Below are 9,171 nucleotides of genomic sequence, written 5' to 3' on the forward strand. Positions count from 1 at the left end.
GGAACACAAAGCCATTGTGTGGATACAATCATCTCTGGTTTCTCTGTACCAACACCCTATTGCCAGAGTAACGGAGTCCTGGTCCCACGCTATGGATCACCTGTATGTATCTGACTTCCTTTGACCCATGTTGTAGGTAAGGACAGGCCTGGGGGACGGCATTTACTGAGAGTCATCGGAGCAAGGATAACTTGGAGGATGGTAACTTGGGGACTCTTAGTTTTTAGGGAACACAGAGCTGATGGAGAGGGTTGGACGGAGGGTTGATGGAGAGCAGTTCGGATACACCTGGAGGGTCTAGATATCATTATTTTAGATTAAATTTGAGTCAGGGTCTCATGTAGCCCAGGCTGGCCTTCAACTCACTCAGTTGCTGAAGATATCTTTCAACTCCTAAATCTCCTGCCTTCACCTTTGGAATGCTGAGATCATAGGTGAGTGCCAACTGTGCCTACTTTACCTGGTACTGAGGATCAAATGCAGGGCCTTGTACATGCTGGAAAAACACTCTGCCAACTCAGCCATGTTCCCAGCCCCACCCCTTTCCAGGCCTTTCACACAGGCCTCCTTCCCACCTCAGTCCAGCCCAGCATCTCAAGGTGGTATGATTTTTGCATCCATGGGGACAGTCCCTGGAGATACATTAGATGTATCAGAGTGGAGAATGTCAGGCTTAGTCACATGCAATGTCTGGCGCAGCTATAGATACCAACGACTGTGTCTAAGGAACCACTCCAGGGTAACACGGATGACACCCAGCCCTCCTTGTTTTGCCATCTCTGTTCCTGGCACTGTGGCCATGACTTAACCTCGTGTACAAAACATGTTTTATTACAACTGCTGCTGAAACAGAGCCCCGAGAGGCGTCACATGGGCATGGTGGCTCGTACCCATCACCCTAGCACATGGGAGGCTGAGGCGGGAGAATTGCTACAGGTTTGAGGCCAGACTGGGGTATAGAAAGAGATTGTGTCTCTAAAGAAAAGGAAAAAGTGGCCAGGTGTGGTAAATCTGTAAACCTGGCACTTGGGGGGGGGCAGAAACGGGAGGATCAGGAGTTTGACGTCATCTGGTGGATTCAAAGCTAGCCTGGGATACATGAGAACCTGTCTCGAAAAAAATAAAATGTGACACACAGACACACACACACACACACACAGCTGGAAAGACGGCTCAATGGGTAAAGACATTTGCTGCCAAGCCTGATGACTCCCACAGATTGTCATATGACCCCCACATGTATGCCATGGCACATGCACAAAACCCCAAATAAATAAATAAATCTAAAAAAAAGAAAAGAGTTTGTCTGAACAAAGAGTCTCCCTTGCTTTGGACTCTGTGTCCAACCTCTGTGGTCCCTGCTGGGGGACTTGGCAGCCACTGGGCTCTTTTCACCGTGGTCATCTGCTGCAACCCTCGCTGGATGGGTGGGGACTCCGTCCCTTGCTGACTCCCCCTGTGCGTCATTCCTAGTGACAAACAGTCTTTGCTGATCCCTGAGTGTAAAATCAGCCACCAAGCCAAGGTCAGGACCTGGCAATAGCTGGAGCCTCTCCACAAGGTTATCATTGCCCATGGTGACCCATGGTGACCCGTGCTGGACGTGGGGAGCTGGGCCAGATCCCATGCCCTTAGAGACCCCGAGAGAGACAAAGCCGCAGCTTCTTGACAAATGAGGAGTGAAAGAACCTCATACTGCAAGGGCACGTACACTGCTTAATTTGAGACGACAGGGCTGGGTTTTTTGCTTTTTTTTTTCTTCCCTTCTCCTAGGGGTTGCAGCAAATACTACTACTTGAATAATAGTAATGTGAGAACCTTTTGGGGCTCCAGCCCATAGTACCCCTTTAGGGGTGGTGGACAGCAGGGTCAGGGCCTGTCCCCAGCCCTCTCCACACCAATGTTTTCATCTGTCACAAACTCTTTCCATTTCTCTGAAGTCCAAGGGGTTTTGTTCTATGAGCCAGCGTCTCACTACGTAGCCCAGGCTGGCCTTGAACCCTTCATTCTCCTGCTTCAGCCTCTGAGTGCTGGGACCAGAGGTGCACACCACTATACCCAGATTAGCTATGGGTTTGTTTGTTGTAAGGTGGGTTCTCCCATAGCCCAGGCTGGCCTTGAATTTCCTTTGTAGCCAAAAATGGCCTTCATCTTCTGATTATCCAGTCTCCACCTCCCAAATGTTGAGATTTCAGGCATTCATCATCACACCTGGCTTAGGTATGCATTTTTAAGTCTCTAGTGAGGCGCACCCAGGTTGACTGTCCCTCAAAGACCCAACTAGTCACTTTTTTTTTTTTTTTTTTTTTTTGTTTTTCGAGACAGGGTTTCTCTGTGGCTTTGGAGCCTGTCCTGGAACTAGCTCTGTAGACCAGGCTGGCCTCGAACTCACAGAGATTCGCCTGCCTCTGCCTCCCGAGTGCTGGGATTAAAGGCGTGCGCCACCATTGCCCGGCTCCAACTAGTCACTTTAAAAAAAAAAACTAACTCCTTCCCTTGCTCTGGGCAAATGAGTTGTGGTGGTGGAGAGTGTCTCTGCCAGAGTTTCAAACTCAAATACCTCTGAGGTTCAGTCACAAGCTGTTGGGTGCGGGCTAGGTGGATAGGGTGACCACAGGACTTTGACTTTCCAGAGAGGATGGTATAGCTTAGATCGGCTGATGGAAATAATGCCCTAAGGTTGGATTCTCAGGCCTGCAATGATCAAACTTCTTGGTCCAGTGTGGGGAGTCTTTGAACTTGGCTGAGGAGCCACGCCGTGTTGGGTGTGGGAAGACCCAAATTTCCTTGCTCTCAGTCGCTGCTCATTGGCTGCCCTGGTGGCTTCTTCACCTGCCAGGTCCCTGGTCCTACCTAGTGACTCAGAAGCCTTGCAAAGAGGAGTTTGAGGTGAGACTTGTGACGGAGGGGGCCGGGCAAGTGCCCGAGGCAGAAAGGTCTCTTTGTCCTGGGAACAGGGTGCACAGCTGGGGCTGAGGTGGTGAAATGAGGATTAATGAGCAACCCAGAGGACTGGCATGGTGGCTATGTGGTGGCCTGAGGTGTCAGGGACAGGAGCTGGCTGACAAACATAGCCTCTCCCCACTCCATTAGCCTTCCCAGCCCACCCTCCCCCTCATTCCAGCCAGCCAGCCAGTGACTGTGGAGCCCAGCCCTTCTGCCGCTCAGCCTCCTCCAGCTCTGCCCCTGCTATGTGACCTTGCGCAAAAGACTTGGGTTCTCCGAACCTGTCTCCTCAGTGCGGGGTTGATTTTAATGGTTTATTTTTGTACAGGTAATTGCACATTCTGTGATGAAATGACTCCTTAGACTTCTTAGGAAACCTCTTTTACAGCCATAAGAATGATAACAGAGTGCCAGCTGTCGGCCCCAGTGTCTGCTCTACCAGGACACGAGGCCCATATCCCCCCCCCCCCCACACACACATGCAGAGCTCAGACAAGGCACAGAGAGGTAGAATGATCTGCCTGGGGTTCCCCAGCCAGGAAGTGGTGTTGCTACTATGTGCATCAGAGCCTGTTCCAAGATCTGTGTTCTGGATGCCGAGCACCCTGCCTCCCCACAGGAGCACTGTGCCATTCTCTTTTCTTTCATTTCTTGGTTTTCATTTAAAAAAATTAAAATTACATTTGGTGTGTGTGCGTGCATGCGTGTGTGCATGCGTGTGTGTGCACGCACATGTGTGCGAGAGCATTGTGTGAGCATGTGTGCGTGCATGCGTGCATGTGTGTGTGCGCATGTGTGCGCGCCTGTGTGTGTGTGTGCGCGCGCGCGCCCGCGCGCGTGTGTGTGTGTGTGTGTGTGTGTGTGAGCGTGTGTGTGTACGCGCACGTGTGTGTTGGTGCACTTGTGTGCCACAGCATGTATGTGGAGGCCAGAGGTCCATTTTTTGGCATCAGTCCTCTCCTTCCACCATGTTGGTCCTGGGAACCGAACCCAGGACATCAGTTTGGTGACAAGTGTTCTCACCTGGCAGACCATCTCAACAGTCCTGTTTGTCTGTTTTTGTTTTGAGACAGTCTTGCTGTTGAATTTACAGCATCCTCCTGCCTCAGCCTCTAGAGTGGTGAGATTACAGGTGTACTAGCACTTGTCTTGTCTTATTACTTATGATTTTTCTTTTAAAAATGATTTAGTTCAGCACTGTGGTGTACACCTTTAATCTCGGCACTCAAGAGGCAGAGGCAGGAGGATCTCTGTGAGTCTGAGGCCAGCCTGATCTACAGAGTGAGTTCCAGGACAGCCAGGGCTACATGAAGAAACCCTGTTTCAAAAATACGAAATAATAATAGTACTTTTTTTTTCTTCTTTGTTTTGTTTTGTTGAGACAGGGTCTCACCATGTAGCCCTGGCTGTCCTGGAACTCGCTCTGTAGGCCAGGCTGGCCTTGAACTCACAGAGATCTGCCTGCCTCTACCTCCCCAGTGCTGGGGTTAAAGGCGTGCGCCACCACCGCCCTGCTTATTATTTTCATTGTGTGTGTGGTGTGTGGGGTTATGTGCATGTGACCGAGTGCGGCACCCGTAGAGGTGGCAGACCCGCTGGGACTGGAGTTACAGGCCATTGTGTGCGTGTGCATGGGTGCATGTGTGTTGTGTGTGCGCTCCCCTGCCTGGGCGTGCAGCTGTAATCCTAGCACTTGGATGGTGGAGTCGAGAAGATAAGATGTCCAGTGTTGTCTTCATTGACGCAGCAAGTTTAGGGCTAGCCTAAACTATACAAGATCCCACTGCAAGAAGAACTAAGGAGACTTTGTTCCCAGGGGCTTGTGGTAGAAAGCTTAGCAGACGTGTGCAAAATTCTGGGTTCCTGGTCTTAGTGCTGGTGATGAGAGGCCTGAGAATGCGCTGTTGGTATACCACAGGCGTGTAATAAATGCAGACCCTTGTTTAAATATGCTATTGGTATACCATAGGCGTGTAATAAATGCAGATCCTTATCAACAGCTGGAGTGTTCCTCTACCAGGAAACCTTTCTCCAGATTCCATCCTCCAGCCACTGTGGAGACCTTCTCTTTTCTTTTGTGCGAGACCAGGCACCTGACAGCGATGAGAGAGGGTTCCTGTGAGGGCAGCGGTAGGTTGGGCGGGGCCCCAGTCGTGGATCCTGGCTAAGCAGCTCCACATGATCCCAGGTAGCCAGGGGTTAATCATCAATCACAGGAGGGGAGCAGTCACACTGCCCTAAGAGACACCTATGTTGCCTGGCCCTTCTGAATCTTGCCTCTCATTTTGTATTTAGGGAAACTGAGGCTCAGGATGGAGGAAGCCCAGGGTCTCAGCATTGTCCAGTGAGATGGGGACAGAGGGGACACAAGAATCCGACCCTTCCTCCTGGGAGCTAGAGAGCCGTGTCCTCAGAGCTTCTAAGTACTTCTGTGACCCCGCCCTGTCCCCACTCCACACCTGTGGGCTCCCAACATCCTACCTGCTCCCACCTCCCACAGTACGGGCATCCCGAGTGCTGGGAGAAAGCGGGGACACGCTGTCTTGTTTGAGGTTAAAGGTCTCAGGTCTTGGCAGTGGTAGGTGTCTGGTAAATATTTATTTATTGGATGCGAGAAGGAATGAGCAGCCATTGCTATGAGCAGTAAATACCAGCCAGGCTTCTTCTGCTGGCTATGAAACAGCAGAGAGGGGAATGGGACGTGAGAGTCACCCTTCCTGTTCAGACAGGATGACAGCTCCTCCTTGTCTTCTATCTGCCTTTTATTTTATTTTTATAACAGATTCTCTCCATGTAGCCCCAAGTGTCCTGGAACTTGCTATATAGACCAGGCTGACCTTGAACTTACGGAGGTCCTTCTTCTGCCTCTGCCTCCTGAGTAGTGGCATTAAAGGCGTGTGCCACAATGCCTGTACTGCATTTTTGTTTTCTTGTCTCAAACCTAAGATGGCCCCAGTGTGGTCTGGGGAAAGTGGCTTGACCTAAGAACAGCTCTGGATATGTTGGATCTAGGGTGGCTCTGTTAGGAAGGTCATCCAAGGTGAGAGGTTCCTTAGGCCTCTTGCTGGTCAGCCCCTGTGGATGGATGTTGTCTTTTCTGAGCCTCCATTGCCCCATCTGCCAGAAGAACCCACCAGGTCATTAACGAGCCATGAGCTGCATGAGGAAGGAGGGGAGGGTTGGATATCCCCCTGAGTTCATCTTGGCTGATTTGGTTGTGAGTCTTCACAGGACTCCAGAATCAGGAACTGTCCCTTTAACAGGGAGGAGGGGCCAGGCCCTGGTGGCGGAAGCTCATCTAGTGGCCTGAGTCCAGGTTGGTCCTGGCTGAGCTGTAGGCTGTGCTGGTCTGGGGACTGTCCTTCCGGAAGGTAAGCGTAGCATTGTGGGAGTGGCCAGGAGCTGTGTGGTGGTTGCAGGGTGCAGCAAGTGGGTGTGAGGGTGGCTACTACCCCAGGAGCAGCTGCCCTGTCTCTCACCCCACTGGAGGTGGGCTCTGGGGACCCTGAGGGTGGATACCGGGTTGTGCAGGTGGGAGGGGCATTCAGCCTGACTTTCTAGACGTTCTCCTGGTTCAACTGCTGTGGTCCCTGGGAAAAGCACTTGGAACTGTCGGGGTTGGAAGGAGGGTGGGTGAGAGTGAGCAGCCCTCATCAATAAGTCCCAGGATGGAGTCACAGCTGTCTCTCCACTGCCTTACCCAGCACAGGGAGGTCCAGCCTCCTGCTCAGGGCCCGGAGCTGTCACAGTGGGGAGTGAACCAATGGGGTCCCTAGGTTTGCTCAGATGGTCTCCACCCTGATGACGATGAGGTTGCTGTCACCAAGAGGGGTCTGGGGACAGAGTTTCAGTTCTGTTTGTTCTTACTTTTGTTCTTTTCAAGACAGGGTCTCCCCTCCCCCTTTCTGTGTGTGTGTGTGTGTGTCTGTAACGCTGGCTGTCCTGGAACTCACTCTGTAGACCAGGCAGGCCTGGAACTCACAGTGGTCCACCTGCCTCTGCCTCCCGAGTGCCGGGATTAAAGGCGTGCGCCACTGTTACCTGGCGAGTTTCAGTTCTTGAGGATAATGGTCAGGGAAGTGCCAAACAGCCTCATTTTCAATAAATGATGAGGAGGAGCAGGAGGAGGACACCGGCAGCCCAGGAGCTAAGATGGGGAAGCACACACTCGGGTCTGAACTCCGAGCCATGTTTCCTGTGTACCAACCCCTCTGGGTCACCAACTGTAAGATAGAGTTAAATACAGGACTCCTTCAGGGGTTCACAGTGCGTTCGGAGATAACAAGGAAGGTGCTGGGCACGTTGCCTGGCTCCCAGCAAGCCCCACACAACAGTTGGCTCTTATCAAGCCACACAGGGTACAATGGGCTCCTTCACTCTGTGGTTGAATTTAACCCTCATGAGGACTGTGAGCCATGTAGCACCACATCCAGTGTGGGGCATGGTTCGTGTTAGCTCATTAGTATCTTCCTGGTCCAAGAGTTCTTTCCTGGCTCCATGCCCGAAGGAGACACTTTTGTTCATCTTTAATATTCATGGTTTCCTGTTATTTTGTTGGTTTATAGTAGATCTCATCAAACTACAAGCTGGGCTCCGAGGTCGAAGTCTTGTCTTCCTCACTGTGCCATCCCTGGGTCCCAAGCCCTAGCCGGGACCATGACATGCAGCATTGGCAGAGGCCCCAGTCCTCACGGGTCCCCTCAGCCTGTCTAGAGGATTCAGCCTGGGGCGTGGCAGTGCGTGCGAGCAGTTACTCTACACCATAGCCCCCAGTTGGGGTGTATATGTATTTGTTCCCATTTTACAGAAGTGGAAGTAGGCACAGAGTGGTTGAGACACTTCCATGGGTCACACAGCTGGGGTTTGGCTCTGGTCTCTGGTTAGCCCCCAAGCCTATGATCTGGGCTTGCAAGACAGAGGTGTGGGCCAAGCCAGGCTATGAGGGGTGTCTTAGTTAGGGTTACTATTGCTGTGATAAACACCATGGCTAAGAGCAACTTGGAGAAGAAAGAATTTATCTGGCTTACACTTCTAGATCGTTATTTGTCACCACAGGAAGTCAGGACAGGAACTCAAAAGGACAGGAACCTGGAGGCAGGAGCTGATGCAGAGGCCATGGAGGGTGCTGCTTACTGATTTGTTGAACCCAGGACCAGCAGCCCAGGGCACCACCCACCACGGGCTGGGCTCTCCCACATCAATCATCAATTAGGAAAATACACGACTGACTTTCCCACAGACGAAGCCAGTCTGCTAGGGTTGTTTTCTCAGCTGAGGTTCCCTCTTCCTAACGACTCCAGCTTTGGTCAAGTCGACACAAAAACTAGCCAGTGCAGGGAGTTTGGGGACCAGGTACAGACCATAGGCCCTCTTTCCCTGTGAGAGGTCTACTCTGTCTTTGCCTTGTCTGGGGGTTCCAGGGCCATCCTGACAAAGGGTCAGATTCACGGACCAGTTCCCTATTTGAGCCCCTTGAGTAAGAGTGGGGTTCAGGCTCCAGGTCCGGAGGGATAGGGTGCGACCTGCCCCCTGGTGGTCATCCTTGAAACTGCAAAGGACCGCACCAATTTTATTTATTTATTTTTTTTGTCCCTTCGGTGATTTGAAATAAGGCCTTCACACTACGTAGTCAAGGCTATCCTTAAACTCACTCTGTAGCCCAGGCTGGTCTTGAACTCTCAATCCTCTTGCCTCAGTTTCCTAAGTTTGAATGCAGGGATTACAGGTGTGAGCAACAACTCAGTTTCTTCCTTTTCCCAACATTCATTATTTGTTTGTTTACTTATAGACAAGGTCTCTCTGTGTAGCCCTGGTAGGCCTATAACTCTCTTTGTAGACCAGGTAGACTTGGAATTCATAGATCTTTATGTCTCTGCCTCCTGCATGATGGGATCAAAGGCCATCTACCTCCCTCTCTGAAAATTGTATTTTTTATTAGTGCATGTGTGTGTGTGAGAGAGAGAGGGGGGGGAGAGGAGAGAGAGAGAGAGAGAGAGAGAGAGAGAGAGAGGAGAGAGAGAGAGGAGAGAAGAGAGAGAGGGAGACCTACTCTGTGAACTATGTTCTTTCCTTCCACTTTTTTTTTAAAGAGGAAGGAAAGGAAGGCAGAGGCTGCTTTTTCTTTTCTTTTTTTTAAATATTTATTTATTTATTTATTTATTATGTATACAACATTCTGTCTGTGTATATGCCTGCAGGCCAGAAGAGGGCACCAGACCCCATTAC

General features: G+C 51.1%; 1 protein-coding gene across 4 annotated transcripts in view; it reads left to right on the plus strand.

The window, feature by feature from the left end:
• Positions 1-6,209: 6,209 nt before the first annotated feature.
• The window catches only part of Sdsl (serine dehydratase like), an 11,970-nt gene continuing 9,008 nt past the window's right edge, over positions 6,210-9,171 (plus strand). For 2 of the 4 annotated variants that reach the window (XM_050159049.1, XM_050159051.1), the window contains exon 1: positions 6,210-6,317. The gene's annotated coding sequence lies outside the window, so the exon portion shown is untranslated. The other 2 variants (XM_050159048.1, XM_050159050.1) reach the window with 1 other exon arrangement.

Source organism: Alexandromys fortis, unplaced genomic scaffold, assembly GCF_014885135.2.
Source record: "Alexandromys fortis isolate MF-2015 unplaced genomic scaffold, M_Fortis_MF-2015_v1.1 scaffold_90, whole genome shotgun sequence".
NCBI classification, from domain to species: Eukaryota; Metazoa; Chordata; class Mammalia; order Rodentia; family Cricetidae; genus Alexandromys; species Alexandromys fortis.